This window comes from Drosophila navojoa, chromosome X (genome assembly GCF_054131105.1).
Source record: "Drosophila navojoa isolate 15081-1374.11 chromosome X, UAZ_NAV_1.0, whole genome shotgun sequence".
Classification (NCBI taxonomy): Eukaryota; Metazoa; Arthropoda; class Insecta; order Diptera; family Drosophilidae; genus Drosophila; species Drosophila navojoa.
The window spans coordinates 18,799,487-18,826,626 of NC_142895.1; the positions used below are offsets into that span (position 1 = coordinate 18,799,487).

Consider the following 27,140-nt stretch of genomic DNA (forward strand, 5'->3'; position numbering starts at 1 on the left):
TTCAAGTCACTTGATTCGCGTTCAAAACAGATCAAATGTAATTGAACTTCAGCTTGCATTTATACAATATGCAGAAAATATATTTGTAATATACAAAAATTAAAATTATCGCAGAGTTCGATAACCGGTAGACGATGTAACCTTATAAGTTGGCTCATTTGGGTTTATCTGGGAAGCAGAATTTTCGTCGTAATGACCGTACGGATGCTATAAGCAGAGTCGTTATAACAGGATTCTACTGTATATATACATACTGTATATGTTGTATATGTATATGTGCATACTATATATATACATATATTCTTAAATAAGATTTCTGCAATCTTTGATATTATTATATAATTATAACGAAAGATAACTGACAATTGAATAACAGCTAAGTTCACTTTAAGCCAAAGCAAAATTTAAAACTAGGAATTATATCAATTTCGATTATATTGTAGAACACTTTTGCGTTGCTTAAATAGAGCTGATAATAGATATATCTATAACTTTTTAGACTTATTTCTCTTCTGTTTCTTCAATAATAATCGAACTTCATTTTGCACTTGTCAAAGTGATGAATATTGTAATTAGCTTTACTCTCCAGTAACTTTCAGTTAACTGGCAGCTAACTCTAACGGTGATTTGACAATAGAAATGTTATCGACTTGCTTAGATTCGATTCGATTATTATCACAGCTTTGCTTTGCCTTTACCTGTTGTAAATGGTGTAAATGGGGCTGACTTTTTAAACTTGATTTTTCTTCTTCTTCCATTGTAGTTAAACTTCATTTCGCATTATTGACGATAACTGTCAGTTAACTGCCAGCTAACTTGAGCTGAACTTTAACTATAAGCGTATTATCGACCTGCTGAGATTCGATTATTATCAAACAGTTATTATAAACATTTTTATTAGCATTACTCGTCAGTAACTGCCAGTTAGCTTGACCTGAACTTGAGCAAAGATTTGACAATGGGAATGCTATCGACACGACTCGAGATTCAAACAATTTTGCTTTGCTCTTACCTTCTGCTGTAAATGGAGCTGAAACCTTATTTTTCTATGACTTTGTAAACTTCTCTGCTCCTCGCCTTCCTCTGGCTCTTCTTCTCTTTATGCTTATAATACTCGAACTAATAATACCTTTGCCGCATTTGAGGGCAATGCCATAACAACTAAGCAGCGTGTTGCAATGGCAACATCTATGACTGCTCTTGAAGTGTGCTCCTTGCTCAGTGTCGCCATTGCACAGTGGTTGCGCTTGTATGGGGAGAGCGGCCAAAAGTACTTCTAGTGGAGATAAAATGATGAAATTTTTTCCAAAATTCTATAAAAATATAATAAGTAATATAGCATGCCTAAATAAGTCGTATAGCCCACCAACACCCTACACCAATACGTAACCTCAACAAAAATTTTTTTTCTAATATAACATTAGAACAAAACAGATGATTTATTAAAAATAAATGAAGCAAATAGTAAGAAAAACTAAAATTATCAAGTTCTATGATTATATTTACATATATTTACTCTTCTAATAATAATTTGAATGTACTGTTCAATAATTTGGTTTTTTTTTTTTTTTTTTTGTGCAAGGTAACTTTCTTTGACTCGATGAACAGTTGCTTTGGGTATACACAGCGCAATGTAATTGTTTCCTTTTCTTTAAGCCAAATATTTTGATATTGCATTACAGAGAATTTTGTACGATTGTGTTTTTGCCAAAGAGTTGCGAATCTTTTACAAATGAACGAAATACGCTTTGGCAAATCATCCAGGTCGGCTCTTTTTAATTTCAATGTGTACAAATTCTATCAGTGTCTTTAGTTTTTCTGCATTGGTTCCATTTGTTGTGCACCAAAAATCAAAAATATATAGGCGCGTAAAAACACACCTATAAAAATTGTCTACGAAATTCAATCAACCAAATCAAATAAAAACGATTAATTAATAAAAGAATAATCAATTTTCAAATCATATATAACCACAAACGACGAAAAGAGAGACAAAAACAACAAAACATTACGCCAATCAGACGTTTCGCAGGGCACAGCTGACCTTTTATAATGGGAGACGCCGTCGCTTTATTTACGTTTATAAATGCATGGGCAAATTTTGGCACCTAAACTAAACACATTTATTACCTTCAAAGTCAGACAAATACGGGGATATAAAATATTTCTGTGGAATTTTGTGGGATCATAACTAAAAGTCCACCTAAACATAAAAAAGGCGCTTAAAAACATACATAAAAAGATTAAATCAAACAAATTAATTTAACAATAACAATTTGATTAGTTGACTAGCAATTTTGATTGGAAATTAGAGTAAACACCTTGTACTTCAACATCCATACTAAAAAAATTAATCTGGACCACTTAAGATAACGTATGACCACTTTGAAATGCAACGCTAAAGTGAAAAAAAGCTTACTGAGCGCATCAGCTGTGCGAAAATGAGCACGTTTTCGGCATTTCAATGCTATTTTTAAAAAGTACCAGTGAAAATCTAGGAAAACCCGGTTTGCCATTAAGAAGTTTGCACATTTAAGAGTCAATTTGTGTGGGTTTTGTCAAAATTGGTTGCGATGGATTTTTTGACTTTTGGCCTATGGGCGCAACCACTGTGCATTGCCTTCAGCTTCTTCTTCTTCTTCTTCTTCTTCTGCGTCTGGCTCGGCTTCTCTCTGTCGCCCATTCTCCCGTTTAGTTTCTCGCATTTCACTCACTGCTGCATTTAGTTGCTTTCGCTTCGCTGCCATGACCTGTCTGGCTGGCTGTCTGTCTGCAGTCATAAATTTTGAGCCTAGTCCGGCAGAGTAAAAAATTTGCAACGCTTTTTACGTGTTGAACATTTTTAAGCGCACAGCCGACCCATAAATAATATGCGACAAGATTTACCCAGCGCCCGTTTCATTTTCTAGCGTTGCCTTTTTTTTTTTTTTGTTTAAATATATATATATATATATATGTGTATATATAAGTGCAGATTTTTTTCTGTGGTATGCAAACAATTTAAATTTGTTATGCGCTCTGAAAGAATGCCTAATGCATAAATGGTCGGCTGCAACAGTGCTGCCAGCTCGGGGCGGTCGTCCGGGACGTAACGGTTTGCATTTATGTGCGTGCATATTTGCATTACGTATACGTATATGCCTCACTGCCTCCCTCTCTCTCTCTCTCTCTCTCTCTTTCTCTGGCTGTTACGGCATTTTGGCCGCTTGCATTTTATTAGCGATAATGAACTCCACGTGCGGCAGCGCGAAACGATGCGAAACTAAACGAAACCGTTGCATACTTTGTGGCATGTGAGCCCAACTATGCCCAGTGCGAATACGCCGAAAGCGGGTATGATGGAGCTGCTATCAGAGTATTTACGGCGGCCTCAAGTCGTAAGAAGTTAGATAAGAGACTAAGGGGATAAGGTTAAACGAGTTGAAGAAGAAGCAGACTGAATTCATCAAGTTACGAAATTAAGTATATAGACGTAAACAAATATATAAATAATATTGATATAATGTATTGTGATATGTGCATGTATATAGGTCTATTTCTCAGTTTCATATGCAAACTCGACCTATTCAAAATCGGTATCTCACTCTCTCTCTCTGTTAATCATTTTTGACTCATATGAATATTTGAATTGATTTCAAAGAAATTTATAAATTTCTTAGCTCGATTCTAGAAAGAAATGCAGCAACGTGCTCAATGTACTATCCCTAGTCGACGGATTCATCTGGCAACCCTGCAAGGTTGCCCATATTCGATGGACTCAACCCTTTTTTTAATCAGAGCAAATCCCTTTTGTTGATGCTGACAATTATAATTTTTTTTGGTTAAAGTAAATTTATTGACATCAGTTATTGAATATGATATCTCTAAAATGGCCGCCTTGTACGGCATTCTGTTGCTCAACTTTGTTAAAAGATATAGGGTTCCCAAATGGGTCCGTCAAATTGTAATAAAACTGTAGAGACATAAATTGACAAAACAAACTGAATCTGTCTTAATCTAATATTGGCTTTTTTTTAATAAAGATTTATATATACTTATATGTATGTCAGTATCTAATTCTTACCCATACTTTCCCTTAACACCCATGAATAATATTTATATATCAATATCAATTTATTCGTTAGTTCTTTTAAGAAACATTGAACTCGCTACAATCCTTTGCCTAATCATTTCCCACTTCCATTTACGCTCAAAATGCATTCCCAGGATATTCCCCAGTTGAGCTCACCTTTGTTATTAGTTATTGTTGTAGTTATTCTTGTTGTTGTTGCCATGTGTTTCTATTGTGCAGTGTCGCATTGCCACAGGTTAGCATTGTGTGCCCGCGACCCTTAATGGGTCGATGGCTGATGTAGGTATTGGTAGCAATTTCTAGCTTCTTCTGCATTGCATTTGCGGTGCCCCATAATAGGGGCCCAGGCTGCCCCGGTCGCGGGTCGAGGAGCGACACTATGCGGACCTGCGGTGCGGCTGTTGCTATTACCATTTGCCATTCGCCATTCACCGTTCACCGTTCGCTTTTGCAATTGCAATTTTGTTGTGGCATACTTTCTGGCCAGGCGCGTGCATAATAGCAATTTGAATAATGTGCCAAAATATGCAGACATTTCATTGTTTGGCCCTACCCTACAGCGCCCCTAGCAAGCGCAGAGCCTGTCCATAAACTGGGCCACTCGCTGACAATCAAAGTTTGCCTCGATTCACTTTGACGTTTGTCATAAACACAGCCTGGAAATTAGATAGACTTGGGCGCGAAAACTTTGCGCCCATAAACGAATGACGGGGTCAAAGGCAAAACGGCAATAGATTCGACTAAGAGTATGAGGGGAGGGAGGGCGAGTAATAGAGAGAGACAGAGAGAAACTTAAATCGAATTGGGGCTGGAAAACAACAACAGCTAGCCGAAAGTTGTTATCAAGTTGCGGCGCAAGTTTGAAGCATTTTCGGCATCATCAACAAACTTTGTGGCTGCGTTTCTCTCAAGTGCTGCCCGCAACGTAAAGAAACCGATCCAACTGGCCCCAGCCGGCACACAGACACACCCATAGGTCTCCCATCGAGAGGTGCTTAGCATGCGCCCTGTGCGCTCGGCTTTCATTGAACTCGACGTCAACTTTCCATTGAAATCAACTGACCAGGAGCCGAGCTGCTTCGACTTTGACTGTGAATTGTCTGAGGAGCAGCGCTTGTTGAAGTAAGTGCAAGAAATCGAACTTTCTAGATCTATGAAGGGAATAAATGAGTTTATATATGAGGGGGCGTGAGAGAGAGAGAGAGAGAGAGAGAGAGAGAGAAAGAGAGAGAGAGAGAGCGAAGGAGAGAGAGAGAGAAAGAGAGAGAGAGAAAAAGAGAGAGAGAGAGGAATTACAAGAATAGAATAATGATCGTATATAATATAAAACTTAAATTCATGAAAATTTCTACGAAATTAAATGAAAGAAAAGAATTTTGGGTAAATCAAATTTTTTAGGATATTATATATTATATTATATTATATATTATATTATATTATATATTATATTATATTATATTATATTATATTATATTATATTATATATTATATTATATTATATATCATATCATATTATATTATATATTACTATATATATACTATCAAATGATAATATTGAGAGTGAGCAAAATATTCATCGCTAAATCTAAGACTTGTTAATTCATTATTGGGCAAAGATTTTAATCGAGCCTAATTCAATTATTCACAGGCTGTGAGGATGGAATGGAGAATGCGATGAAGTGGATAGTCGAATGGGCTATTCATGTTATTTTTATGGTCTTTAAGATTACTGGGAAGTACATTAAGCTGAAAGAACAGTTAACTGTTTGTAATAATTGATGCTGATTCTTTGTTTATTATGTTTCCTACCAAGAGATTCAGATTAAGAATTGACATTATTTTTTTTGAGGAAGTAATTTGTGTAATACGTATTTTGTTTAGAAGACATTTTGATGTGAGAATTAAGATACGAATATCCGCAAATGGCGACTTTTCGTTTATTTTTGAAATTTCATATGTGTGCCAAAGCATTTTCTTCGCCCTACTCTTAATTGTATTTGTGAGCTGCCCCAAGTCTTTTCAGAAGGTCAGCAGTCGGTCGAATGGGGCAACAGCTTGAGCCTAAATTGATCACAATTAGATTATGCCGAACTATCAAATATTCAGCTGCAACTATAGCAGACTTCGCATCTCTTATCTCTAATATCAGCTCAGCTCAATCCATCTGCAGGCGAAAGTGTCGCCATTTCGCATGACTTTACTGGCCGTATCAATGAGGTTTCCTTTTATGGCCAGCCAGAAGACCAGCAGCAGCAGCGGCTCACAATTATTTCATATATATGAGCCTGGGCAGGGCGGGAAGTTGTAAAAATTATGCACACCTTAACATAATTACGTGTGGGTCCAACGGCAGCGGGCAAAACAAGGGGGCCTGAGCTCTGCCAGACGCTGGTGGGCGTGGGTGGTGTATTGTGTGTGGTGTGGGCGGTGGATTCGGGTTAGCTATGCCCTGGTCGCTCGTTAGTCGCCATGAAATGCCTTCGTTCTGGGAGCTGTGCCACACAACAAATGAGCAGCAGGGCCCGCATGGCCCCGAAAAAAAAAAAAACCGGCTACACAATACGCATCTTAAGCAAACAAATACACAAGCAGAATCATACACACACACACACACACATCACCTGCATTGTGAAATAATGTTTTTATAAGCCACCTTTATGTAATGACAATGGGGAATCATTAAATGTCTATTTGCGCTTCTTTCCAGATACCCTGGCAACATGAGACTTTGTGCGAATTGGGGTGTGAGAGACTGGGGGCTTGTATGTGTGATATGTGGAAAGAGATATAGAGAAATGTAGGCATGCATATAGTCGGGTCTCGATAGAAAATCGCGATAATTCGATAAATCTCAATAATTTTTGATAAATTGAAAAAAATCGAAACTGATACCCTCATCGAGACACTATTCTATACTCTATATGGATTACACATACTTTGATAATGCAGGGTATTTGCCAAGTCAAGCAAGCCCTTATTCATGTTGCTTTATGCTGGTGCTTAGTTCAGCTTTTATTTTTGCTTCTACTTGGCCGCACTTTTAGAGTGCGTATAGCAATGAGCTATTGTCAGCCAAAGGAAACGCCTTGTAATTATTGGCTTTGTGTAGCCGCTCCCTATCGTGCTCTATCTCTCTTGCACTCCCCGTCACCCTCTCCCTATCCCTCTCTCTATTCAGCTTGTTCTCTGTTTGCTTTGGGTAAGCTTTAAAGTCAGATAAGAATTGGGAATCAAGCTCATTTCGCATATCGTGCAAATCTATGAGCAAAGCCATAAGCTAAACCAGAGAATGAGACTGCATGTGTGCGTGCGTGTGTGTGTGTGTGTGTGTGTGTGTGTGTGTGCAAGGAATGGCACTGATAGACGCAGCTAATTTTGAGACGTCACGCATTTATCTTGCGCCACATGTTGGCAATCCCGGCTGCCTCACATGTGGGCAACCCTTCAGAGCAGATTTCCTTAAGCGCTGCTTTACTGAAAACAAAAAATAAGAGCAGAAACAAAAAAATACAAAAGAAATGAGAGCAAAACAGTAAAAATAGAAGAAAACCAACCAAAACACACACACACACACGCACAGACAGCCTCATAAAATGGCAAAACTAACGAACTCGGCCAGCAGAGCTGTCCCAGAGTAGGACAACAACAGCAACAACAACAACAACAACGAGAAGAATAGAATAGAAAAGGGTTACCGCTTAACCGGCTCGCATCGCACCGCCCCGCACCGGCCCCTCTCTCTTACTCTGGGCAGCGCCTTTAGCCATGTGCGTGTCCATCAAGGGATTTCCCTTCAATTAGGATTAATACTCCAGATACCAAAAACAACAAGCATCAAAATAGAAAAGAACCCAACAAAAAAACGAAACGAAACGAAAAAATTCTGCAACGAGTGTTGCGTACGCTTAACTAGGGTAATGCCCCATACACATGTGTACCACACACACACACACACACACACACACAGGCACACGGGCACACACATCAGTCTGCAGTCTGGTTCGTAGACCCGAAATCAGCCGCCTACTGACAAGCGTATCCGCTGCCATAAAGCTGGAGACGAGCTGAGGCCTCAAAATGGCGCACAATTGAGGCATTATTAGTAAAGTATTTTTACATACTTAAAACTCAAGTGAGGCAAGCGCGACTCAAAAATGCCCTGCAGGAGATGAGGAGGGCTGCATAAGGTAATATTCAATTATAGGGTATACAAGAGCAAACGTTAAACAGAGCTTAACTAAGGATCAAGCGAATCTGCAAGCACTACAGGTTATAAGGTATAGATGCCTAGGCAATGAGCTACAGGGTATTACAAAAGCTAACACTACGCTTAGCCTAACTAATGATCGAACTGCTTGGCTGCTCGCCTTTCAGTGCTGGGTATGCGGTATACAATATCTTAAGTCCAGCCAGAGAGTCAACCTTTTTTTTTTTGCTTGTTTTCTTATTTTGACGAGGACTTTGATGAGGGGCTGTTTCGTATCGGTTTGCTTTGCCTCAACTTTTTTGTTTTGGGTTTAAATTGCTTAAAAGTACAATTTATCACAATTGGCAATTGGATGCCATTGTGTGTGTGTGTGTGTGTGTTTGAGTGTGCGGCCTGGCAACAACTTGACCAAGTTTCTTCAACTAGCTCAGCGGCTCGATAAGGTCACGAAAATGTGCCAACGGCTCGCTCGCTTCCTGCTGCTCGCCCTGGCGAAATGAGTTTTCTCCTATGGCACATATCCTTACCTTTTTATGTACAATTGCTCTGTTCCCATCGTTCCTCATGCTGCGTCTTATCTCCTTTTTCGTCTGCTTTCTCTGTCGTCTCGCCTCCGTCAATTCCCATCGCTGGCGCACTTAGTGTGTAGTTTTCGAGCTTCGCTCATTTAAACTTTGCTGCAAAGTTTTGCTGTTTCAATTTGACGACAGTTCTCCATTTTACACCAAAGAATTTATCGATAATTGGGCTCAAACTGATTGCTGTGATTACGTTATTGTCTATCGTAGTTAATGAATTTAATAGCCAATAACCAAATTAGCAGTTTATTTATTGATAAGTGTATCGATGTTTGTGCTTAACGTTTATTGATAATTCAAAAGTAAATCTTCAGAACAAGTTATTAATATGAGTGTCTGCTTATGATATGCGCCTATCGATAACTCAGAAGGATATCTGGTCATCAATTTTTTTTATCGATACTGGTTGTTGCTTGCGCTGTACGCCTATCGATAACTCTGAAGTAAACTTTTGAGTCACGTGGCCGCTTGTTCTGTGCGTCTTTCACAAAACTAAATCTTAACATGTTATTTATCGATAAACGAGGCTGTTTGAGCTTTGCGCTTTTCGATTACTCAGCAGAAAATCTTCTTAATAAGTTATCGATACGCGTGGTTGCTTTTGCTATGCCTTTGTCAATAATTCTGAAGTAGATCTTCTTAACAAGTTATTGATACACGTGGCTGCATGTGATGTGATGTATATCGATAAATGCAATTTTAATTTTTATCGAGTTATCGATACACGTCGTTGCTTATCGATAACAGGGAAGTAAATCTTCTCAGCAAGTTATTTATCGATACACGTGGCTGCTTGTGCTGTGTGCTTATCGATAACTCGGAAGTAAATCTTCGCGCAGCAAGTATGCAAATTTTATATGATTTTAATTTGAGACTACAACACACACACACATCATAAAAGGCACTTTGTGTGTGTGTGTGTGTGTGTAGCTGCACTCATCATCATCGTCTTTGTCATCAGGCAAACTATTGAAATGCTGAGAGACTACGCAAAAAGAAAAGCTGAAAAAAATAAGTGAAGGCAGAAACAACAAGCTGCCATCAGCACAGACCCTCACGCTCTTAGCATACCCCTCACTCACTCCCCCCCCCCCCCCCCCCCTCTCTCTCTCTCTCGCTCTTTTGTACGCCCCCTCTCTTTCGCTCCCTCTGCCACGCTTAGCACTTGCTTTTTGGTTGGCTTTCTTTTGCATACTTTTGTGCGCGGCTGCATTCAGTTTCTGTTTGCGCTTCAGATTCGCAGATTTACAGAATCCAGATACCAGTTGCCAGTTGCCAGTTGCCATATACCACCGTACATATTCAGGTTGCCCTTTTGTCAGTGTGTGTGTGTGTGCGTGTGTGTGCTCGTTCGCGTGTGTTCGTGCTCGTGCTCACGTGTAGATTTTATTAAACATATGAATTCATTATGTAAATGCGGCGACGTCAACGACAACAACGAGAACGAAAATTGTATGAAAATCGCCTTTTGTTGCCTGCTCCATTTCCATTTCCATATCTGCCCCGCCCCACTTGCCGTTGGCCCCTTGCATTCGTGTGTAGCTGGGCAACGTGGGGGTTAATGGGTTATGTGCCGTGATTTTCGAGAAGAGTGTGCCACGCCCCTCGCCTGCCCACCTGCCCACCTGCCTGCCTGGCTGTCTGCCTGCCTTTATCAACTTAGTCTTTTGTTGATTTTTATGTAAAGCGCAAATTGATTTGGCATTGGGAGCAGCTGCGCGAGCAGCGGCCACAGCCGCAAGAAATTATGAAAATTTCCATGCAACAATCAGCTGCCACAACTTCTTGAACCCTTTGTTGCATAATTGAATTCCGATTGTGAACGTGTGCGGCGCTCTCTTTGACTGCACTCGAGCCACAATTAACGTGTGGATCCAATGGACAACTCTGGGTGGCAGTGGGTGGGGCCATCTTCTTGAGCAGCACAAATCACAACTGCGCTCGGCTCAGCTGGGTGGCTGTTAAATTGCCCGCCCAACTGTCTGTTCGTCTGTCTTGTCTGTCAGCTGTTGTTATTGTTGTTCACACACAATTAACACTCGAACAGGCCTTAACACTGGGGCTTAACTTGATGTGATGTGTGTGTGTGTGTGTGTAGGGGTTGGGGGAAAGCTGGTGAGGCATGTATGCCACATTTCGGCCACCTACACACACACACACACACACACACACACGCACTTGCAGAGAGTAACATGCCACTTAATTTCATTTCTTTTCATTTCGGCAACAGTGGATCGCACAGTGGTCGAAACTATTGATATACAAATGATTTTTTTTCAAGTCAAAAAGATCTTTAAGTGTAGAAGTTTTATATATTTTTTGCATATATATGTATGTACATATAAAAATGTAAACATTAGGTAATTGATGCCCAGAATATTTAATCAAAAGTGAAATGAAATAAAAGTTTGGTATTCGATATGTATTATGTGCGTATGTTTATACATAGGGCGTCTTCGGGAATATTACTAATTTTATTAATATATCATTCGAGCTAAAGTCTTAAAATAAATATTGTATATTATTTAGTATATAAATTGGAGTAACAGTCCTACAATTTTGTTCTGTTCAGCGTTGCTTAAAGTACAAAAAATATTAAATCTAATTAAACTTATAAAAAAAAACCAATTATAATACTCGTTCAGTCGAACAGATTGTGCTTCACATATATGCTCAATTTTAGTTTTTCCATTTCGATAAGATTTCTTGTCCTCTTGTTGTTTTATTTTATTTTATTTTAATTTTGTTGTTGAATAATAGTAAATTTAATTCTCTGCAAAAAATAACAAATATTCGAATAAAATACGATTACTTAGAAGTATTAAAAATTTCTGGTCCCCATAAAACCTCTGTCTAATATGAATGAATCAAATTTCTGATTTTTCTTTCCCATAAAAAAATTCATTTATACTTTGCAAGCATTTATTTGTTCGCATTTAAGTTCATTATTGGTATTTTTAAGTATAGCATATCATATTCTATATAAAATACATATATAGAATTTGTTAAATATTGTAGTAAAAAAGCGTAGAGAATTTATTATAAAGTGTTGCCTCAACTTTTCTTAAAGATCTCAGCTCATTTGCCAAAGCTTTTCTATGTTAACACTCTCAACATCTGATTTTCTTATTTTGGCTTTTGCTTTGGTCAATTGGCCCACTGTGCCGTCTCTCAGTGTTGCCAATGTGATTTTCATTGTTGCTGCTGTTGTTGTTGTTGTTGTACTTGTTGTTTTCGTTTGTCATAAAGCGGCGTGAATGTAATCAAGGCAGCTATTATTCTTAGATTTGAAGCGCAAATGAAAACGCCGGGCAGCCAAGACAACGGGCAGACTCTCGCAGGCTCCGCGCCAGAGTTTGGGGTTCGATACGAAACAATGGCCATATGTGAGTGCGTGTGTGTCTGTGTGTGTGTGTGTGTGTGTGTGTGTGCCACAGACAGCAGCAACAAAAAGGCCAACGCGCTGTCGCATACAAAACCCTCATTGTTTGAGGCCGCGACCGAGACGGCATCCAAATGATGATGGGGTGGCTGTTAGGTACTGGCAGAGGGGTGGGGGGGTGGTGCGTCAGTGCGAATATGTGTAAGTGCTGTGGCTCAGGTGCTTAAATATGTACATGGGTGCGTGAATGTTTGTTTTTTCTCACTCTCTCTCTCTCTCTCTCTCTCTCTCTCGTTTTTGTGGTATTTGTTTTTGCTTTTTGCATATATGTATTTTTAAGTAACTTCGCATATAGTCGAGCAGGTTGAAGTTTCGTGAGGCACGACACACGAGCCACGAAGTGCTATTATAGTGCAAATATATTGTACTTAAACTATGACTAGTATAAGGTAGTATATGCCATAGCAGCTGCTGTAAGTTAAGGTTTTTGCTGTCTTCTCCCGCCTTCTGCTGTCTCTCTCTCTCTCTCTCTCTCTCTCTATCTCTTCTGACAACTGACTTGAGCACACGCAAATCACATTATAAAATTTCAGTTTTTGCTACCATCCCCTCCCCCTTGAATATGGAAATCACTTAATGTATTTCCAAATTTCGTTCCATCTGGATTCTCTTTGTGCGAACTCTCGCGTCCGTTGCTCTGGCCATTTGTTATGCTCTTTGAGCCAGCATTACACAATGCACTCGCATATGCACAATGCAATGGCAATTCATTTGGGCGCCTTTGTCTGAGATTCCGTTTCAATTAGTTGGCAATGAAAGTGCATTGCTTTAAATCGATAATGACCGCGAAATGTCGGCATAAGCTGCGGCCCGTTGGCCAAGCTCTCTGTGTCAAGTGCCAAACAGGGCTGGGCTTTGTGCTTGTAAGTGTGTGTGTGTGTGTGTTTGTGTGTGATGTGGTTCCAGTTCCGGTTCCGGCACTGGTCGACTTTTGGTCAATGTCTGCAGTCGCCTAGCGCCAATGGCAAACAATTGCATTGTAATTTTTCAGGCAGAACACACACATACAAACAACATTGTTGTTGTTGCTGTTGTTGTTGTTGTTGTTGTTGTTGCTGCTGTCGACTTGTGCTGCAGTTTTGGCTGGCATTTTTGTCTTTGGCGCACAGTCGATGTCAATGCCACAAAAGCCACTCGAAATATGCTTGCCACACAGACACCTATATATATGTATATACACATGTGTTTGTGTATGTGTGTGTGTGTGGGTGTTTGTGTACGAGCAAACAGAATTATTGAAGCGCGCCGTCCGAAAAAAATTGCAGCCATATGAACGAACAGCATCCGTCCTTTGCTCCAGCCAGCTCAGCCCAGCCTCGCCCACTCCCCCCACTGCATCGGCTCTTTGGCTGACCATCCGCTTCACTTAGCTGGACGCTCTCGTCATTTTCAATATTGTTGCAGCTGCAGTTGCTGCCGCTGCTGTAGTTGCGGCTGCGGCTTTTGGGTCACTGCAAGAGAATTAAATTACAGGAGCGTCTGGCAAAGGACCTGCCCGACCCTGGCCCTGGCTCTGGCCCAGGCCGATGTGCGTCAGTTCGATAAATGAAATATTGAACCGGTTAAAAGTGAGAGAAATTCCACAAAATAACCAACAAAAACCTCAAATTCCTCCCACCCAAAAAAAAAAAAAAAAGTGTTAACGAAATTTTTCCATTTTGTAATCAGGCTGCACAGCTGTTGCCTAAATCGTTCAACTGTTCAAAGTTATTTAAGTTTTACAGTTGCGTTGTTCATTTAAAAGCGTAAGTTAAGTGAACAAAAAATTTATATATGATTCTGTTTGATATATCAAAAGGTTCAGATAGATTTGAAGAGCTATATGGAATATATAAAAGATACATTGGAAATTTCTGTAGCTGTACTAAAAACACGTCTTAGCTTGGATTTGTATTCTAAGCTTTATCTATTCTTGGTTAATCTGTCTTAGTACAGTCTTTGTTTTAGGCACTTGATAGACTTGAAGATGGTATATTTGTTTTGGGCAATGCCATTTCGTATGCTCGTCTACCGGCTTGAAGCTTGAAATCGGCATAATGGAATATTTGTTATCAGTAGTAGAGGCATTAAAAAGTAGCTGTAGTACGAGATTGCATTAGATAGTAGTACTAATAGTAGCAGATAAAAGTTGTTGATAGGAGTAGATGCAGTTAATTATAGTAAATAGTAGTAACAGTTAGTAGTAAAAGTATTAGATGGTATTTGTTGGAAAGGTAAAAGATAGTCGTAAAAAGTAGTAGTAGATAGCAGTAGAAGTAGTTGTTGGTAGTAAATAGTAGTAGTAGATGGCAGTAGAAGTAGTAGATGGTAATAAAAAGTAGTAGTAGATAGCAGTAGAAATAGTAGATAGCAGGAAAGGTAGTAGATGATAGTAAAAGGTAGTATTAGATAGCAGTAGACGTAGTAAATAGAAGTATAAGTAGTAGATAGCAATAAATAGTAGTAGTAGATAGCAGGAATGGTAGTAAATGGTTGTAAATAGTTGTAGCAGATTGCAGTAAAAGTAGTAGATGGTAGTAAATAGTAGGAGATAGTAGTAGACAGTACTAATAACTTGATAAATAAAAGTAATTGAAATATCTACATTTATGAAGGCCATGGCAGTTCGTAATAAACTGCATCATCCGAAATTGTAGGGCTTCAGCTCTCCTCTCTCCTCTTTCCTGCCTCCTCCCACCACTTTTGACCATTACCAAAAACGACTCACTCAATCGGCTTTTGGGTCTGAGCGAGTATTATGCAGTGTATGACGCCCGACTTTAGCATTCTCGCATATGTATTTCTCCAGCCAAAAACTAGTTGAGAATAGTTTGAATAGTTGTTCAATAGAATGCAGCAAACTGTTGTAAACAATAACTGATATTAAAGTGGCTTAGAAAACAGTTTGAAAACAATTTGCCGAAATGAAGTTTCAAGGATTATGAATCACTATTTCCGGCCAAATGCAAATCAAGAGTTTAGCAGCAACCTTTAGTAACTGTGTAAAGGAGTTTAGTTAAATTATAGATATACGCTCGAAGCATGCGGCATATATAGTATATAGCATATGTATGTATGTAAGCAGCTAACTAAGCTAACAGAATGCCATCAAGTGGGCGCCAGCAGCTGGGCTATGGCCACATCCGCTGTATTCTCACGTTGCTGTGAAGCCCTCTGGCTTTTTGCAGTGTCAACAGCCGCAGATTTGGCACTGGCTCTGAACCAATTTTTGTGTGCCTCAACTTTTGACTGCTCAGGCAGCAAATCATATTGCTATATAAAGAGCGCGTTCACTCTCTCTCACTCTCTCTCTGTCTCTTTCGCTCAGTCAGTTGGTGTCTCTGTCTAGCTGGCTCAGTCACAGCTGAAACTTTGTCAACAATGTTGAATAATTAAAATGCTCCCTCGACAACAAGTCTGTGCAAAGACTAGAGCGACATGGGCCCAGCCTCAGTCAGCTGCCAGCTGCCAGCGGGAAGCCGTACGCTCTGCCCGGCGATTGTTGTTGTGCCAGCGACTTGGCAATTTATAGAGGCTTAGGGGGGGGAGGCCGCAGAGCAACGGACGTTGTCTTGGCGCGGGCCTGCTTGTCAGCGTCGTTGGCAGCCAAGCAGCCAGGCAGTCAGGCAGCTAGGCAGGCAGCAAAGCTCATCAGCAATTCTCAATTGCTATTATAATATTTTTTTGCTTTCGGTTGTGCTCGTCGGTTTGGTAAACACCTGATACAATGGCAGCTGAGGGGGCATGCCACTTGGCTTTTGTCTCCACTCTCTCTCTCGCCCTTTCTCCCTCTCTCTCGGTCTCGGTGTGCGAGGCAAGTTTTGCTTAATGCGCAGTCCCCATGCAGCGCCAAAGTTTGTCAGGCTAAAAATTCATCAACTTTGTTGCATAATATTTCAATAAAGCCCCTCCCCACACACACACACACACACACACAGAAAGAGAACTGTAGCAGGGCAATTGCCTGTCTACGTCAAATTAAAGTATGCCAGAGCCCATGCCACGCCTTCGACTCTGCTACAATAGTGCACTGGGGAGTGTTTTGGCTTTTGTGCGGCCTGTAAAACCTATTGCAGCGACACGCTGACTGGGCGCTCTGGCAAGGGCAAAAGGGCAATTCAAGCGAGGTTGGGAGGGAGGGTGCGGTGGGCGAGAATGGAGGCATCGCAGCTCCCTAAGCGACATTTTCTAAAATGCAAGACGCCAGCCAAATTAGTTGGCTGCTTAATGAAAACTTGGCTTACACCATTGGCCTAATGGAATTTTCCATTAGGCTGCAGCCAAGGAGCAGAGAGCTGCCCCGGGCCATGCCATGCCGAAATCACAATGCAAAAGAATTTCCTGCAGTGCGACCAAAAGAATGCGCCAACTTTCAGGTGCGAGTATATCAAAATGTGTGCCCGCTCTCGAGCGTCGACTAGCCCAATGCGCTGCGTATGAATTATGATAATTACTGTTGATATTATATTTACTATGATTGTTAATGAGAATGTTCTGGGTCTAAACTCTTTAAGGATTGTAAGATACAATTCACACTAAATAGCAAAGAGTGCCATGCTTCCAAAGGGAATTATTAATTACTATGCTTGTATTTCAAGCGCGATAAACTCCTGCTCAGTTTGTAGTAACATATGCTGATACCTCTGCCCCTCTCTTTCTTTTACTCATGCTATTCTTCCTTGTCCGACTCTTTCCCTATATTCTTTGCTGAGCCTCTCGTGCTTGTTGTAGCTGTTCTCTCTCTCCGTCTCCTGTATTTGTAGTACTTTCTCTCTCTTTCTCGCTCTCTATTTTATTTGTATTCTTTTCGCTCGTTTTCTCTCTGATTACTCGACCGATCTCCGAATCATTTCTTTTATACGTCATCTCTCTCCCTCACTCTCTCTCACTCTCTCACTATCTCTCTTTCTCTCTCTCTCTCTCTCTCTCTCTCTCTCTCTCTCTCTCTCTCTCTCTCTCTGTATGTTTGGCAGAGTCTACCCGTCCCTCATGCTCTACCCTCTCTATCGATCTATCGCAGTTACGCGAGAGACCTCTCTCTCTCTCTATTTCTCTCGTTTGTCTTCTCTGATTCATTCTCTTTCTGATTTATTCTCTATTTCTATACTACCCTAGATAATTTTTTAATCTCTCTCTCTCTCTTTTTCTCTTACCTAGTCTATCTCTCATTCCAAATTCTCGCATACTCAACTTTTTCTACCTTATCTTCTCTATCTCTCTCTCTCTCTCTCTCTCTAGCTATATTCTTTCTATATAACTCTTTTTCTCCTTCTATATATCTTCCGTTACCCTTCAGCTACTTTTTCTTTTCATGTTTTCCTTTACTCTTGTTTTCTGTTATCCTCTCTTATCCTATGCTTCCACTCTGCATATACAACTCCTCTTGTTCCTCCTGTTCTCTTCTGCATAATAACACTTCCTCGGTTGCTTATCCTGTTCAATGTATCCGCTGTTCGCATATAGCATTTGCATAATTTCACATAATTTTTAACCAATTAAACTTAATTAACTTGCGTGTACCTGAGTGGCGGCTGTGGTGTGTGTTTATATATATGTCTCTCTCTCTGTCTTTCTCGCTTTTTCATTCTGTGTGTGTATGGTTTCGTACTGAAAAATAACTGTTAGCAAGTTGCCTCAGCGAGTAGTTGGTGAATGCAGTCAGATTCGTAATTATTACCACTTATGGCTAAATACAGAAGTTTCAAGCCAACACAAAAACAACTGCGCACATGTGGGCTGTCTGTATATGACTGTGGGTGTGTGTGTCTTTCTCTCTCTCTCTCTCTCTCTCTCTCTCTGTCTCTGTATGTCTGTTTGCTGCCCGCAAAAAGTTGTGCGAGCCGCAAAAATTTCCGTATCATGCAGCCGCAACAACAACAACAACAACTGCAACAACATTAAAAAGTTTTGGCTAAAAAAAGAGTGCTTTGTCGTTGTTGTTGTAGGGTTATACTTTTTGCTTAAATACTTTCGCTGTGGCCTAAGCGACGCTCTTGTTGCCATGGCGCCTCATCTCATTTGTTTTCTGTTTTTTAAATTTACGTTGCCTACTTTTTGGGGCGCATTAAATTTCTGCTTCCACCTACTCGGACAAGGCATAAATCTTTGTTATGCCTTTCGGTTTGATATTGTTTTTTTTTTTTATTATTATTATTATTATTTTTTTTTTTTTGCTTTGCTCTTGCTGCAGCAGCTAGAGAATCACGGCAACAGACTTTTAGCCAGCCTTGCTAATTATTTTGAGCATTTCAGTTGATGTTGTTTGTTAGCTTCCCTTGCCTGCGCCTCCTTTTCTTTTTTTTTGGAAAACTTTGGCCAGCCGTTGGCTTAAAAAAGTTGTGCATATTATTTTTCAGTTTTTAATTACTGCGAGCCAACTTACCTTTGGCTATTCCACAGAAAGCCCAGCTTAGACATGGCTTTAAAAAGGGGCTAATTAATAAATTAACACTGCAAATGCTTGGCCGACGTCTTGGGCAGGAGCACATTGTAATATTTGCATTATTCTTTATGCAGACATTAATTAGCAATTCATTTTTTATTGAACAGAGGCAGGCGCTGCTTCTATCTGATTTCATTTTAATGTTGAACCTAAGTAAATTCTAATATAAAATTTGGGAGAAACTGTTTTCAGAGAAAAAAAAAAAAAATATATAACCAAAAAAATGAATAACCAAAGAAATTTATTTAAAAAAAAATTAAATTTTTTATATGTTTAAAGTTTACGTAATCCTTTAGCCTTTAGGACGTTTAGGGAAGTACAGATTAATTTGTACATTTATTTATTTATTTATTTATTTATTCATTTATTTATTTATTAATTTAATTATTTATTTATTTATTTATTTATTTATTTATTTATTTATTTATTTATTTATTTATTTATTTATTTATTTATTTATTTATTCATTTATTTATTTATTTGTTTTTTTATTTATTTATTTATTTATTTATTTATTTATTTATTTATTTAAACTTCAAAAATTTTACTTTTATAAAGTATAGATATACTCGCCTATATATATCCACAATAAAGCCTATGTTATATCATATTCAGTATATTTATCGATTAATGGAAATCCCTTACCCATATCAATATCAATATCAAGAAGTCGACACAATCTCACTTAGCATTTGGCAGAATAAGAGTTTACCCCTTCAATAATTTCACAAAAATTAACAAAATTTAATGCCTCATTAAATATTGTACATTAGCAGCAATAGAATTCGCGGAAATTTTCGTCGTTCGATAAGACAAATTTGAATAATTGACATCATTGAGCTGCCTTACCCGCATCAAGCTGTTAATCAATCGATCAACCTGTCAGCTGTTAGAAGTGGTCTAAAAGCCGTGTCTCGAGTGCTTCCAGGAATTGAAGAGCCATTTGGCCTGCCACGCCCACCTTTTCGCCAGCAAGTGTTCATTGAACTGCAGCTGCTAAAGAAAAATCAAAACAAAACAGTGAAATAACTAATATCGGTTAAGTGTTTCAATTTCCGTTTCCGTTTCCGTTTCCGTTTGAGCGCTTAGCGTTGCATGTGACCCTTATTAAGCCACTGATTGCCTTTATAGATTTCCATTTACACGCAAACATACAATAGTTTTGCGTAGCGGCAGGAAGGTCCCGTTATTAATGCCTGTCACTTGACATTCCGTTAACGCTTTATGCTGATAAATCGTATGCGTAATAGAAGCACAAACAACAACTGGTGTGCGGGGAGAGGGATGGGGAGGCATTATAATAAGCAAGTCGCCAGCACACACATATATATATTTATATATTTATATGTATACAGCACACACACACAGACACACACACACATTTTTGCCGCCTGACATTGCATTATTTATCGATAACAATTAGCAGTGATGCATGAAATGCGATAACATTAATTAGCCCCGGCTCGGACGCTCAACAATAGACCGCCTCCTACCTCCCAGTGGCCAGGCAAATGGCGCCTGGTGCTTTCTCGGCTATGCATATAAAGCATGTGCCAACGTCCTCCCTTCCACCCCGGCCATCGACCAGCTAGCCACGTTTCGGGTTGCTCTACTATGCCCAGAAACTTTATTAGCATGACTTTGGTAATAAAATGGTTCACATTGGCAGTGCAATGCGGCTAGTAGGTGTATGTGTGTGTGTGTGTGTTGATTGTGGGCCAGGGCATTTATTTAGCTCATAATTCATGTCTGATATGAGCATAATTTATGTATAACCAAGGTATCGATAAATATCGATGCTTTGCTTACGTTACGAAATGAAGCGAAATGGTATTTAGTCTAACGGAATATGTAATTTGTATATGATCAGAATTTGGATTTTGAAATCGATAAATATCGATACTAGCATTTTTATATATTGATATATGGCATAAAGTTCTTTTGGCCAAAAAATTTGTTGCCAAAAAGTTTTAAAGACTTTGCTTAATTTTCAACCAATTTCCATGCTCAAATAACTGTTTCTCGCTCGCTGTAAGAGACATTGAAGAATATACAGAAGACCCACACACACTCACACACACACGCGCATTGGCGCAGAGAGCGTGGAGTGACACAAATACGAGACGACAGATGCCACTTATAGGAGCGGGGCGCGAGGCACTGAGTGAGTGAGTGAGTGGGTGAATGGGTGGCTGGGTGGTTGAGTTGTTTGGGTTGGCTGATGGCAGGCCACGGGTCGGTGTTGCACAGTGCCTACCCAAGTTGGCAGCCATGTCAACACTTATCTTTATGAGTTTCCGCTTTCTGTAAAGTCATTGACATGTATTCCTCCTGCCGACTGCTGCATACTTACAGTCGCGCCGCGATGCCAAAAATAAACGCACAGCTGCCGCACGAGGTGATGTTAGCAGGAGCGATAGAAAGTCAGATAAGGAGAAAGCTAGAGAGAGAGAGAGGGAGAGTGGAAGTCAGAGAGAGAGAGAGAGAGAGAGGCAGATGTATAAGGAGAGTAGCGAACAAAGTGGGGGCCAGAGACATCAACAGTCAAGCAGCTCGTAATATTTGCGCGTGTTTATTTGATGCTTGCATACGTATGTGTGTGCGTGTGTGTTTGAGTGTGTGTGTGTGTGTAAGTTGCCTACTTTTCGGCATCATTTGAAAATCTCATAGTCCTGATTCGCTATATGCTGCTTGAGAGCCCATTGCAAGCGATTGCGTGTCATGCAGCCCTGCCAGATGGAGCCCCCAACTACACTGGGCGGGTGTTGGGGCTAGCTGGGGGAAGGCGCGCTTTCCAATCCTCCGCGATATCGAACCAAATTGCTGAAATCACTGATGCGCCATTGGGCGTTAAATGTCATAAATTACATTTCGTATAGCGAAAAAATAAGCTAAAAGTCATGAGCAGAGAGCGGGGGGCAAAGCAGCGCAAAAGGGGACAGTCACTGCCGTTGAGATAAAAAAAATTATAATAATAATAAATAAATAAATAAAAAAAATAAAATAAAAATATATATAAATATACATACATATATAAAACAAACTCAAACAAAATTAATAAATAAATAAAAAATAAAGATAAATAAAAACAACAAAATAATATAGCTTAAACTTAGTCTGTATATATTAATAAGAGATGGATAGAAGACAGTTTATAGCAATGCGACCAATTTTTTAAAATATTGTGATGAATTTTTTTACTTTAGTTATTTAAAAAAAAAAATAAAAATAAATAAAATAAAAGCATTACTAGCTTTAAGAAATAGTAATAAGAAATGTTTATTAAAGGTTTTCAATACTTATATATGTATTATTATATAGCGATTACTCTCTAACTATCTTTCATTCAACTTCATCTGGATAGAAATTACTTAAATATATTTTGACCCCAGTGCACATGGCTTGGGGGAAGTAAGAGAGTTTCAGAGCTAAAGCTGAAGGGGATATTTTATGGAGTGCAAGTCAGGTCCAGTAGGATGTAGGGGTATGAGAATAGTTCTAGGGCGAGCTGCAGAGCTAGATGACTAGTTAAACTACTCTAATCTCTCGAGGCATAGCTAATATCACCTCGCCTGATATCACTGGCTCCTACATTCCGCAGTGACTTGCCTCAGTAGCAAAAGAAAACATTTAAATATTAGCGCTCCGTAATCTATATATCCATAAGATGAAATTTCGGTAAATTTTCAAATTTCATCCTCAAGCCAAGCCGAACATCAATGAACAATGGAGACCCCTTGAATAGTCATTGCAGTCTGCAGTTGACAATAGCAGACTTGAGTGCCACACACACACGCACACGCATTATAATATGCCATTTGAGGCGGGGACAGCGATGTCCGTAGCAGAGCCGTAATTGCTGCCACAAAAATAATGCGTACGGTAAAGTTTTTTTGGCAGCTGCTTTAAGGGCAACAGCTTGAACGGGCGTCTCATGCTTTTCACTTTTATTATCCTTTATGTGCGATTTCACACCTTCAATTGCACACACACACACGCACACACATAACCAGAGCGGAAGCGAGATAGCGAGTGTGAGAGTGGGGGGGGGCAAAGGGAGAGAGTGTGCGGAATAAGATGCCACACGTAGCAGCAAATCAAAATCTTGAATTTATTCCACATACGAAGCGCATGAATTTCAAATTACTGTGGGAACAGCGCACAAAACAGAACCCAGTGCCAGTCCCTGTCTATGTATGTATGTGTGTGTGTGTGTGTGTGTGTGGGTGTATGAGTATATGTGTCTGCTTGAATAGGAGGGTGTGTTACGTAGGAGTCGACACGATTGTCCAAAGCCTGCCCAAAGACGTGTGAACACTGACACGGCATACACACACACACACACACACACACACACAGACATAAACACTGACTGACTGACTGTTCCCACTATACCCGTCTCTCTCTCTCTCTCTTACTCGCACTTTCTCTGTCTGCTTCTTATTGCTAGCGCCATTCTCTTGTTTATTTCCATTTCCATTGCCATTCACACTGCTGCTTGACTGGCAGGCGAAACGTGTGCAACACGTTACGTGTGGCAGATGGAGAGAAAGAGACAGGCAGACAGAGAGAGAGAGGGAGTGAATGAGCTAGAGCGTGTGTAAAAGAAAGCGGACATAGCTCTAATGACTGCGCTGTGGCTGTATCTTAACATTTTTAAACCTTTTTCCTTCATATGCCTTTTGGTATTATTTGGCACTTTTTTTTGCTGAGGAGAGCGAGGCTAGCTGAGGCTGTGTGGCATGTGGCATGTGGCACGGCAAAGCGGCTCATTTGAAATTCATGCGGCCACTCACTGGGTGCATAAAGCAATCAAATCAACCACAAACACACACGAGTTGCTGTTGCCATTGCTGTTGTTGCTGCTGCTGCTGGCAGAGTCGCAGTTTCAGGTTTTTAGCAGCTCTTTTGGTTTCATACACGTTTCACTCGTGTAAATAATAAATAAGCTTAGCATACTTTGCGCCGCACGCCGAGCGTGCTAAGGCCGACATTGGCGGCATAAAAACGCCGACTATCGATTGCAACAACAACAACAGCAGCAGCAACAATGGAGGAGCACCAGCAGCAGCAGCAGCAGTTGTGGTCGCTGTCAGGCAGCAATCGCTACCGAAATCCCATCAAACCGAAAGCGAAAGCGAATGCTGCCACTTGTGTGCTGCAACCCTTTTATTATTATTTTTGGTTGCTTTGTTTTTTATTTTGCTCTCCTTTATTTGCTTTCTTTTTTGTTGTATTTGATGCCTTAGCAGGCCAGCCATGATTTATGCATTGAGCCCCGGCCAGGAGGCGGCAAGGTGGCAAGACTCTGCCACATTTGCATGTTAAATCAGCGTGGAGACTGAAACGGAGTCCGTCCCTGTCCAACAGCAGCAGCGTCGCATCGCTCCGAGCACGCGTAGGTGCGAGCATTCACTCAGATTTGTATTTAAGATTGCCCTAATGCGGCGAATCGATCTGCTCGGGATCAGTCAAAGGCATATTTGCATGAGCGAGTCCGAACTCAATAATCTCTTAGAGACTTAACATAGTTTGTTACTGAAATATGATATTTTGTTTGTATATTTATACCCAAACTATGAGCTACGAAAAATCTACATAAGAAATAGAAACCGCTATGTAGATCGATATTAATATGAAAGATCTAGATACGAGTCGATGGTAATGTAAGGAGATTGATCGACCTGGACATTAGGACATTGATCAATATTTATATCGATAGCCAACTAGTAGATATGCGCTAGGAAACTTAAGTTACCTATCGATATATATTTAAGCAATGAGATATTATTTATTGTAGCGTTCTCTGTGTATAGCGACATAAAATCGGCGGTTCCTTGAGCTTCGTTAGACCCGGACTCTACTGTATATACAGCTATTTGACTTTATAAGCTATTCAAACAAATCAAAATAAGAAATTTTTACTTATATATGTACATATAATAACTAAATCGAGATCAGCTATCGATAGCTGTCAATAGTGTTTCTTCTAGGCAGCCCAAAGTGATATTACTAATGATAGTCACGCTGTCTATCAGCTCAACAATATCTAAGCAAAACTTTGACCACTGCAATGCACCTCTCTCTCTCTCTCTCTCTCTCTCTCTCTCTCTCTCTCTGTTTCCGCCTCTTTCTATATATTTCCCTTCGTCACACAGCTAAACCAATTAGTCGTGCAATTAATGAAGTGCAATCTATAAAAAAAAATAAAGAGAGAGAGAGAGGGAGAAGGAGCAGGAGAAGGAAATAGCATAATGCGAAATCCTGGAGAGAAAAATCAAAGCAGCGCATAAAAGTATGCAATGGAAAATAGAATTGTGAATGATGCGGGGTGCAGGGCGCGGGGCTGGGACAGCAGATTGAGCTGCAATTGAACGGCGTCTGGCGCAGAGGTGGGGCCACGGCTGCTGTGCCAACAGCAATTTGTCTTTTCATTAATTATTTAGCTAGCAAAGCAAAGCAATGCGAAGCGAAGCGAAGCGCCACAGCCGCAAATGTAGGCGAAAAATGCCAAAGAGCTGGCGCTGGATTGAGGTGGGGACGGGGGAGGGAGGGGGAGGGACTGGCGTGACTAGAGACTGGGGACTGGGGACTGGGAACTGGCGTTCGTGCTTGCTAGAATATTGACAGTTAATTAATTGAATCTGTTCAACGTGTTGCAGCAACACAGGCAGCAATGGGCGTGGCATGAGCCAAAGTTTAAAGTACAATTGTGCAAAAAGTTGTGCACTTAATTGTCTGGGCCAACGGAAATGCTGGCAACTAGCTACAAACTTTGGTCAAGTTGCTCGCCGTTCGCCATTCGCCGTTCGCCGTACGCTTCAAGTGGCAAGCTGCGAGTTGCAAGTTGCAAGTTGCAAGTTGTGAGTTGCAACTAGCGCATAAAGTCATTAAAGTTTCAATTCGATTTGTGCTTCCCACTCACGCCCCATTTTAATGCCAACAAATTAATATGGCTGATGCTACAAAAAGTTGCAAGAAAAAATAAATAAAAAATAAATAAAAAAAATATATATGCCGTTCGTTGTGCTCCACTTATATATGGAGCATTTATGCCGCCGCTGATTAGTGGCAAACGCTGCGCTCAGCAAAAATAATAATACAAAAAAATAAAAATAAAAAGCAGAAATCAATGCGGGCTTGCCACACCGAGCTGCCACACTGTCAGTGCCACTTGTTATCAGTCAGCAGCACGCGCAGCTGACGTTTTATGTCCTTCGACTGCTGCCCCTGCAGCCGTTTAGATACAGCGCAAATGTATGTATTTATGTGTGTGTGTGTGTGTGTGTGTGTGTGTGTGTGTGTAAGTACTTGTGTATTGTAGCCTACTTTTTGGCATTTGAATACGCATTTTATGGGGCCATTCAAACGGTTTGTCACATTGACAGCAGCAGCAGGAGCAGCAGCAGGAGCAGCAGCAGGAGCAGCAGCTACCAAACAGCTTTAACGTTTTTCTATTTAGGTTTTTTTTTCTTCACTTTTTATTCAGCACAATTTGCTGCAGTTTATTGTCATCGACTCTAGAGTGATTTCAGCAAAAGTTAGACTTTGAGCCAGCAAATACAATAAATCTATACTTAGCAATCGCCTGTGATATTGAGCTCGATTTGAATTTGCTTGAAACAGATTCCTATAGGATTCAAAGTCGTCTATTAATTTTACCAAATTAAAATTAAAATTAAAAAAAAAAAATATAGTAGAATAAAACAAAAAAAAAAAAAAAAATATATAAAAAATAAATAAAAATAAATATATATATATATATATATATATATAACTTTACTTTATTTAAACTACAACGAGTCTCTATATATATTGAAACTATATCTATATTGAAACTATATCTCTATATATTGAAACACTATCTAACATATATCTTTCCAATTTGGAACTTTTTTAAGCCCCGTTAAATGAAAATCTTGACAAATCTCAGAACCATATAATGGATACACAGTATCAATTCATAACATGGCTGTAATATGAATAACTTATATATATTTTCCCTAAAAATAAAAACACTTTCGTGGAATTGAACTTGAATTTATGATAGAGTATTTATATCAAGAATTGATTTATAGATATTCTAATATCTATTATATAGATTTGCATATATTTCATCTATAAATTCCTAGACATTCTAATAGATATTCAATAAATTGTATTGAGCAAGAAACAGGAAAACATCTTCAAAACGTTCTTTAATATATGAATATCAATTATATAAATTTGCATATATTCTATCCCCAAATATTATCACCAATAAATTGCTAGATTTTCTTGTATATGTATATTTGAATATAGTTAATACATAAATGCATAGGTTTCTCAATCGATTTTTATCCGTATATCCGTTCAATCCGTTTAATATTGAATATATTCAATCTCTAACATTATCATCCATCCATACCTAGACTTGCTTA

The 27,140-nt window shown here is 39.6% G+C and overlaps 1 protein-coding gene across 10 annotated transcripts in view; it reads left to right on the forward strand.

Moving 5' to 3' along the window:
* LOC108657281 (uncharacterized protein CG43867) overlaps positions 1 to 27,140 on the forward strand; it is a 133,411-nt gene that overhangs the window by 25,142 nt on the left and 81,129 nt on the right. The gene's annotated exons all lie outside the window — the stretch shown is intronic.